This window comes from Perca flavescens, chromosome 20 (assembly GCF_004354835.1).
Source record: "Perca flavescens isolate YP-PL-M2 chromosome 20, PFLA_1.0, whole genome shotgun sequence".
Classification (NCBI taxonomy): Eukaryota; Metazoa; Chordata; class Actinopteri; order Perciformes; family Percidae; genus Perca; species Perca flavescens.
Window position 1 is genome coordinate 30,136,282 of NC_041350.1, and position 9,892 is coordinate 30,146,173.

Below are 9,892 nucleotides of genomic sequence, written 5' to 3' on the forward strand. Positions count from 1 at the left end.
CCACATTCCCTGAGCCAAATGTTGCTGGGTGGCCTGATAAACTGTCAACCAGTAAGTGTCACTTTTGTAGTTTGAAATCAGTTGTGAGCCACAACGTCTCTGAGAAAATAAGCCTGGAAGGCAAACAGAAACACAAGTCCACAAACAAATCAATATTTAAATGTGATTCTCAATTTCTCAAAAAATAACACTTCAGGTGTTTTTTCCCCTTAACTACATTCCTGTCAAAGCAGTCATCATAACACAAAGTGTATAATTGTGTGTTAAATAAGGGGTGATGCATTATAATGCCCTCCAATTAGATTGAAAATTAAAATAGATATTTTTAGTAACAAAACTTGTTATATTTTAGGAATAATAAGGAATATATTATAATATGCAGTTATAGAATTGCATCAAACTATTATTATCACACCAAACAAAATAATAGCCTATGTATGACATTACAATGTCTTATTTCAACTAAATTGGAATGAGTTGTTTTTTTTTACTACATTTGGCCAGTTTTTATGCTAGTGCTGTATATTATCAAGGCTACAAAGTGCGCTCCCTTGGACTGCAGGAATGTGAGATAGCGTCGCTGTTATGAAGCTGTCGGGGCCTGAAAATAGCAGCAGGGAACACGTGTGGACGGCTGCTTTCAGATCAGTTCAGCTGAGCCGTGTAATGAGTCCTTGAGAAGGACCAGAGGACTTTTTAATAAAGCACATAACAAGCGGTTGTCCTGCAGGTTTAACAAGACTGTAATGAAAAATAATTCTTTGAAAAACACACATGGCAGATGAAACACAGGGGAGAAGAGCAATAACATGATGATACCTGGGATCAATTAGAGCTGGATTATGTAAACCTCCCAACCAAATAATGAAGTCAAGAGCCAATGCATCCGTTACAACTGCAAATACTACAGTATTTGTTATTCTAAAGTTTCTAGTAAATAAATAAAAACATTCAAATAGTTGCCTGTACTTACATGCAGCAGAAGAGTGCGTTTTTGGGGAAGATGAAAGATTTCCAATGTGGAAGAACAGATCTTGCTCTGTAATAGTTGGTGGAGATGAAACCTGAAGCGCTGTTTGACAGATCTGCAGTCTGCAGAGCTCCAGGCAGGGCCGGGTCTGTCACCGGAGAACCCAGAGCCATACCGGGGCCGCGAGCAAAAAAAAAAAAAAAAACACTGGGAGACTAAATATAGAAACCAGTCAGGGTTCAACACACACATCCTCCTCCAGTTTGGCACTAGTGGTTGTAACCTGAAATAAAGGCTTCAGCCCCATCAAGTGCATGCAGTTTAATGTCAGCTCACTCCGAACCTGAGTGAAACTCTGGTTTCCTCTTGTTCATTCATGAGGATTGAAATGGAGGGTAGAATATCAAATAACTAACGTTACTAACTAAGAGAGGACTAGCGACTAATTAAAAAGACTATTAGGGCAAGCCAAACTTACTCGAATGAAATGTTACCCTCCACCTGTAGGCTACCATTGCATTTTAAAACAATAGCTCATATTACACAATATGATTAGCACAGTTTACCCGACGACAAGTAAAATTAACGTTAACGTTAATTATGTCGTTTTTATTTGTTGCTCTGTAACCCTATTGAGAATGAGGACAACTTGCTGCGTACATGCCACCTCGGAATAACAGGCACCGCCCCCCTGGTTACATTGTTTTTCCGACTGGCAGCGTTCACATGGTCGGGATGCGTGTTCTTCTTCTTCCGTTATATTGGCGTTTGGCATAACAACTTTTTGCATGACTGTCACCAACGGTTGGCCGTAGCCTAGAGCATCAGGTGTGTGAAAACATGGAGGCCATAATAACAAAAGATTTGCTGCTGTTTTCTTATGCGAGCATCCAAACAGCACATCGCCAGGTGTTTTTTTGTGTTATCTGCAGGACAACGAACGGGAAAGGACACGGATTGTCATGATGTCATCATGGCAGCCTGTGCTGCTTTTTGTTCTGTGTGTTTTTTTGTTTTTTCACTCATGTTCTCCCTCCTGTGCTGATTGCTGTGGGCGTGGCTTAGCTGGCAGGTGGCTCCAGGTGAAGCTCATTCCCTAATCAACCTCCTGCAGTATTTAAGGCTGGCTCTGTGATCCACTCGTCGTCAGATCGTACAGTCAACTAGCGTGGTATAGTGGCAATCCTAGCTCCCTGTGTTTTTGCTTGTGTAGCTAAAACAGTTTTTCTGTGTTTGTCTCATGTTGCAGCCTGCCTTGCTCGTTCGTGTGCCTGCCTGCCTGCTTGCTCCTCACACCTGCTTCTCTCTCTCTCAGTAGGCTAAGGATTGGACTCAATTGTTTGTTGGACTCTGGAGGAGGCCTACCACATGGTCACCACCACCACGTCACGGAGCACGCGCTGGAGAGCACACAGCACCCACGACTCACCACTGGATTCCCTCGACACAACTTCCCCTTTTTTGCCACCAGCACATTTATTGTATATATTTCACGCATTAAATCACTTAATTTTACTTTTTGTGTTGGTCGTATGCTTTTGGGTCCCGCCTTCTGTGTCGTTCCATAACACGGCTAATGTGTTGTTTTTTAATACATAGGCCTATTGATGAATAATTTCAAACATATGTCTGTGCATGTTTCTTGGCAGAGGCATTTGTCCACAATAAACAGTTTATTGTCATTGAAATATGTTCAGTGAACCAAAGTCGCCTACATCAAACGTCAGTTGTCAACAACACGTCACCAACTGGGAAACTTGGTTATCAAAATCCAGCCCGAGTTGTTGGCGCGCAAGATGGCAGCAGCAACAGTCGAGAAATTGCGTTGCTAAACTTTAAAATGTTTTTCTCACCTTCAAAGTGGAATTTATTTGAAGCAAACCGCTTGTGACTCTCATTGACCATTTTCTGAACGTCTGTTTTACATTTGCTGCAAAACCAACAACTGGGACTAGCTAACGGGGGTCTAGCTAGTTAACTCCGACAACTGACAACTAAGACGAAGAAGTTAACGGGAGTCATGCTAGCTAGCTAACTCGGACAACTCACAACGAAGACAAACAAGCTAACTGACAACATCAAAGACTAACGCTACAAAGACCTCAATGATGGCGGATAAAAGAACAAGAGACCAAGGTAAAAAGAACTAGTTGTTCACATTCTCCTCGAACAAAAAAGTTGTGAAAGCGGGAGATATGCACTCGTATACTAACACTGACCCAGACCTCCACTCCCAGACTCAGCGCCAAGTACACCTGCTTCAAAAAAAGGGAAAACGGAGCCCACTCTCTCTGAGATGCAAGATAATATTGTAAGGCTTGTGGCCGAAAAAATTAAAGAAAATGCCGACTGTCTCGCAATACTTTTTGTTTTTGAAGAAAACTTAATTTCTTTTCCAAGAAGTACGTGACGCGAAAACGGTCAAACAAGTCAGTGATGAGCATCCAAAGAGAATAACAGAAATGGAAGATAAGATGAACGAGATGGAACGTTACCACCGCAGATGGAATCTGTGTCTATATGGCCTACCAGAGCAAGAGGGGGAGGATGTGAAGCAGCTGGTCGTGGACATCTGTAGCACTATCCTACCAAACGCTGGAGAAGATCTACGCTTTCCACATTGACGTGAGCCACAGAATTGGAAGGAGAGATGGTGGTAAAACTAGGCCAGTGATAACAAGATTTACATCCCAGTCGACGAAAGAAATGCTGTGGAAATGTGCAAAGGAGTCGGAGTTCCTCAAGATAAAGAAGCTGAAATTTGGAGAAGATTTGACCACAAAAGACAAGAAAGCACGCAACAAACTTTGCCCATGGATTGAAGAGGCACACAAGCAGGAGAAAAAAGCCTTCTTTGTCGGACCCAGCGCCTTTGTTGACGGTAAAGAAATTAGAGTGTAATAGTTGATGGAAAATAAACTCCACACAACTGGGCTGGAAACAAATATGAAAAGTTACATTTATGCTTTGTTGAAAGCTTAGTTCAACTTTCAAGGCATTAATGTTGTAGGGAAAGAAATAAAATGTTGCCAGCTAGCTGATGATACAGCCATTTTCTTAAAAGATGAATTTCAGGTAAAAAAAGTTATTGATTGTCTTAATGTGTTCTCTAAAATTTCAGGATTAGTGTTAAATATTAAAAAATGTACCCTTTTTCCACTCAAAGAGAGCAACATTCATACAACAAAATTTGAGGGTATTCCTGTTAAAGAGGAAGTAACATACTTAGGAATTAATATCTGTAAAAATGAGACAGAAAGGATGAATTCCAATTTTCTACCTCTCATTCCAAAAGTCAAAAATAAATTTCATCATGAGAGATTTATCCAATTTTCTACCTCTCATTCCAAAAGTCAAAAATAAATTTCATCATGAGAGATTTATCACTCAAAGTTCGGGTACTTTTATCCAAAACTGAAGGATTATCCAGATTAGTTTATCCGGCCAAAGTCTTAGATGTTCCAAAACCTTTTATTAAGAAAATAGATTCTACATTATTCAATTTCATATGGAAAAATAGCCTCACTATTTAAATAAAAATATTTTATGTAATCCATACAATCAAGGAGGTTTGAATGTTCTTAATTTCTATACATCTAATATAGTTTTCAAGGTGAACTGGATTAAACATTATATAAAAAATAAAGATAAAATGTGGTATTTCATTCCAAACTTTATTTTTCAAAAAGTTGGTGGTATTGAATTTTTACTAAAGTGCAATTTTGATATAGATAAAATCCCTATTCAGCTATCTAACTTTCATAAGCAAGCTCTTTTATGTTGGCTTCTTATTTATAAACACAATTTTTCACCCCACAAACATGTGATATGGAATAACAAAGATGTAAAGTATAAGAACAAGTCAATATTTTATCCCAATTGGGTCCAAAACAACATTTTATTGATTTCCCAGCTGATTAATGACAATGGTCACTTACTTACATATTCAGAATTCTTAATGAAGGTTAATATTCCAATAATTGCAAGAGAATATAGCATAGTGTTTGATGCTATACCCACGGGTTATAAAAGACTGCTGCAGAGTAGTAATGTGTCAAATGACCAGTCAACTTTTAGAACAGATGTCTTATTAAATGGCATTGACATAAAGGATAAAAAGTGCAATAATAGATATTTTAGACATTTGACACATTGCCCCACAGTTGCTCAATGCAAACATTATTGGAATAATCACTTTAGGAATATCAATAAAGGAAATGATTTGAATAAATGCCATATTTTCATTTTAAATCTTTTAATTTTATTTGGGAAATTTTATATCCTATATTAGAAATTCTTTGCCATGGGGGGGGCGCTGTTGGACACCGAGCATGTAGGACGTGTCTCCCTTTTGCTCCGCGAGTTTGTGTTTATTTTAACTTTTTAACACAGTTTCTTTTTACTAGCTTGACCGGTGCACAATTGTGACAAGTTTTTGGTCAGTTTCGGTGTATTTTGGGGGAATTTCAACCGACAATGGCAGCTGCACGTGGAAACTCTGCTCGCACAGGCCGTGCTAAGGCCTCTCCCTTGACTGAGCCCGCATCTCCGCCGAAGGTGGTCACGGACCCCGAGTGTGCGCCCAATTTGGATCACCTCCGGGCTATGTTAGACCAGTTGAAAGGAGACATTTGTGGCAAAATAGATTCGCTATCTAGCGAGCTTCGAGCGGACATTTCTTCGGTAAGAGAGGAGCTTAGGCACGCCATTGAACCGATGCAACAAAAACTTAGCTCCCATGATCAAGCTATTACGGAGTTGCAGCGCGTGTGCACTGACCACAGTGACCTGCTAACTTCACTGGATTCAACAGTTTCCACGCTGAAAGCCGAGGTTAAACTGCTGACCGATAAATGTGAGGACCTGGAGGGTAGAGCGAGGAGGAACAGCATACGGTTGGTAGGTGTGCCGGAGGGGACCGAAGGTGTGCGCCCAACCGAATTTATTGCCCAGCTGCTGATGGACTCCCTCGGCCTGGATGAGTTGCCCCTGCTCGATCGGGCGCATCGCACTCTCCGATCCAAGCCCGGTGATGGTAAACCACCCCGACCCTTTGTGATTCGTGTACATTTTTTTCATGTGAGAAATTACATTTTACGACGGGCCAGCGACGCTCCTCTTCTCCACCAAGGCAAGAGACTGTTTATCTTTCCTGACTATACTTCGTCGGTTGCGAAGAAACGTGCTGCATTCACGGACGTTAAACGTCTGTTACATTCATGTCCTGGAGTGAAGTTTGGATTGAGGTTTCCCACGACTTTGAGGATCACTCTTCCCGGTGGAGCTACACATGCTTTTGAGGACCCAGCCACTGCGATGGACTTTGTCAAGGTGAACCTAAAGTCTGGTGTCTCTTCTGGACCTACAGTTTGAAAGCGGTTGGCAGTTTGTTTGGTAAACTGGGGGTAAATTTAATCCGTTCTCTGTTGGTAAGCTGCCCTGCTTTAGATTTGTTTCTCTTGGACTTGAGTCACTTTTCATATTTTGCTACTGTGTTTGTCTACATATTATTTTATGCTTTGTTACAAACTCGCATGAGCACTACTGGTTTGTGCTGTTAATGGAGCGTGTTAGGATGTTTTTGGGAGTTTGTGGGATTTGCTCGCGTCTTGTTTGGGAAGACGCTTCGGCTCGTGGGGTGGTGGGTGGGTGTGTGAGGTGTTCTCCCTTTTTCTTTCGCTGTGGGGTTTGTGTTTTGTTTAGTCAGGTCGCCCATGTTTTATTTTATTTCTGTGACTGTTGTACATTCCACGCTGTACTAATACTGGACCAGCATGCAGCAGTCTAGGATGCCACGACAATCAGGGACAGGACTCAAATTTGTTAGCTGGAACTGTAATGGTCTAAATCAGCCTATTAAACGTAGCAAAGTTCTTCACCATCTTCAACAATTAGGTGCCCATATTGTTTTCCTTCAAGAGACTCATTTAAAATCTTCCAGCCATATCGGATTAAAGGGGAGGTGGGTCAGTCAAGTATTTCATTCTAGTTTTAATGGTAAATCTAGGGGTGTTGTAATTTTGATTCACAAATCAGTTCCTTTTGTGTGCTCTGAGGTTATAGCTGAACCCAATGGAAGGTTTGTGTTTATAACGGGACAGCTATATAGTAATTCTGTGATTCTGGCTAATGTGTATGGTCCAAACTGGGATGACGACAATTTTTTCCATCAATTGTTCGCCAAGTTACCTGACATGTCCACACATCTACTCATTATGGGGGGTGACTTCAACTGTTGGCTTAATCCTGTATTAGGTCGTTCTTCTACTAGACCAGGAGTGCCCTCAAAGTCTTCTAAGACCATTTTATCCTTTATGGATGAGTTCTCGGTCTCTGATCCATGGCGCTTTCTCAATCCGTCTGGTAAAATGTATTCTTTTTTCTCTCACGTACATCACTCCTTTTCTCGTATTGATTATTTTCTCCATTAGTTTTCTCCATTCTGTTCAGTCTTGCTCTTATGATACTATTCTAATATCAGATCATGCTCCGACCATACTGGAATTATTCATACAGGAGCGCGAACGTACGTGTCCCCCTTGGCGTCTCAATACGCGCTTGCTATCTAATGAAGATTTTGTTAAGTTTGTTTCAAATCAAATTGACTTTTTTCTTACTACCAACAGAACTCCAGGGATCTCAGCCTCCCTTCTTTGGGAGACTCTGAAAGCATACATTAGAGGTGAAATTATTTCATACAGCAGCTATGAGAACAAACAAAGGAAAGAAAAATTAAAGGAATTGAGGTTACGGATCTCCCAGCTTGATAATATCTATGCTTCCTCCCCTTCCCCTAACATATACAAGGATCGTCTCTCTCTTCAGGCTGAGTTTGATGTTCTTTCTACGAAAGAGGTTGAGGAGCTCTTATTTAAGGCTAAGTATTGTTATTATGAATCTGGGGATAAGGCAACCAAACTTTTGTCCCATCAGCTTCGACAGGCTTCCTCCTCTCAGCAGATTTCACAACTTCATACTCCTTCTGGCGTCACAACCGATCCTAAAAAGATTAATGATCAATTTAAACAGTTTTACTCCTCTTTATATACTTCTGAGGTTGGGTCTGATCTGTCAGCCCTGGATAGTTTTTTTGACTCACTGGAGTTGGTTAGGGTAGATGCTGATACTGCTGAGCGGTTAGAGGGCCCGATCACCATAGATGACCTTAAACGGGCGACATTCTCTATGCAGTCTGGAAAATGTCCAGGCCCGGACGGTTTTCCGACCGAGTTTTACAAGACCTTCTTTGACAAATTAGCATCAGTTTTGATCGATATGTTCAATGAATCTCTTACTCTTTCTAAATTACCTCAGACTCTAAATCAGGCCTCCATATCACTACTGTTAAAAAAGAATAAGGATCCTCTGTCCTGCTCAAGTTACCGTCCAATTAGTCTTTTATCTGTGGATGTAAAACTTCTGTCCAAATTATTAGCTCTGCGACTGGAATCTGTTTTGCCTTTGATAATCTCTCCTGATCAGACAGGTTTTGTCCAGAATAGGCATGGGTTCTTTAATCTCAGACGACTTCTTAATGTTGTTTATAATCCTTCTACGTCTATGGGGCCGGAAGCCGTGATCTCATTAGACGCGGAGAAGGCTTTTGACAGAGTGGAGTGGAATTACCTTTTTTACACTTTGGGGAAATTTGGTTTTGGCCAGGTGTTCATTTCTTGGATTAAGCTGCTCTATTCCTCCCCTATGGCTTCAGTCAGAACTAATGACACTCATTCAGATTATTTCCCGTTGCACCGCTCCACTCGTCAGGGTTGTCCTCTGAGTCCTCTTCTATTTGCGGTTGCTATTGAACCCATGGCTATTGCGCTTCGTTCAGAGCCACGCATCACTGGAATAACAAGATATGGTCTTGAAGGTCTCCCTCTATGCCGATGACTTATTACTATATGTGTCCAATCTCTCTGTCTCAGTTCCCGCTGCTCTTGACATCCTAGACTAAATTTAGACAAGAGTGAGCTGTTTCCTTTAAATCAAGGTGCCCAAAATGCTGCTCAGGGTTTCCCATTCAAAATTGTTCCATTTGGCTTTAAATACCTTGGTATCCAGATTAGAGACCGATTTGAAGATTTGTTTGATTATAATTTTGCCCCTTTGTTAGATCAGATACGGATGGACTTTCAACGGTGGTCACTGTTGCCTCTTTCCCTTGTGGCTAGGGTTAATTCGGTTAAGATGAACAGCCTCCCCAAATTGTCTTATCTCTTCCAGTGCATACCTGTCTTTCTCCCTCAGTCTTTTTTTCACAAATTAGACAAATCAATCACTGAGTTTATATGGAAAAGGAGCTGTTGCAGAGACCTAAGTCCCTCGGGGGCTTGGCCCTTCCTAACTTGAGGTTTTATTACTGGGCTTCCATCCTTAGAGTAATTCAGCTTTGGATTTCCCTGGAGGGGGCACCAGTTCCTCCTACATGGTTGAGTATGGAGAGGTTTTCTGCCAAACCTGCTTCGTTGACTGCTCTCATCCACGCTCCTCTTAGCTTTTCTCTCTCCCTTTTTTGCAATAATATCTTAGTTAAATCCACTTTTAAAATCTGGAAGCAATTTCGACGCTACTTTGGTCTACAGATCTTCTCTTTCCTAGCACCTTTATCAGCTAACCCTGTTTTTCATCCTTCCTTAATTGATGGGGCTTTTTCTTTGTGGTCTGACTACGGCATCAAGACATTTAGGGACTTGTATATTGCTGGTACATTTGCATCCTTCCAGCAACTCTGAGAAATTCCATTTGCCTAGACAACATTTTTTTAGATATCTTCAAGTTCGTAGTTTCATCTGCAATCTTAGCCCCAATTTCCCAAGTCTCCCAGAAGCCGCTCTAATTGACTCCTTTTTAACCCCAATGCCTACCATTAAGGGTGCTATATCACGTTTATACAATCTTATTTATTCTTTGCAGCTTACC

The 9,892-nt window shown here is 41.1% G+C and overlaps 1 protein-coding gene across 1 annotated transcript in view; it reads right to left on the reverse strand.

The window, feature by feature from the left end:
• The window catches only part of syne2b (spectrin repeat containing, nuclear envelope 2b), a 158,742-nt gene extending 157,709 nt beyond the window's left edge, over positions 1–1,033 (reverse strand). The window contains exon 1 of the mRNA XM_028565176.1: positions 974–1,033. The gene's annotated coding sequence lies outside the window, so the exon portion shown is untranslated. The remainder of the gene's footprint in view (positions 1–973) is intronic.
• Between the last annotated feature and the right edge of the window lie 8,859 nt (positions 1,034–9,892).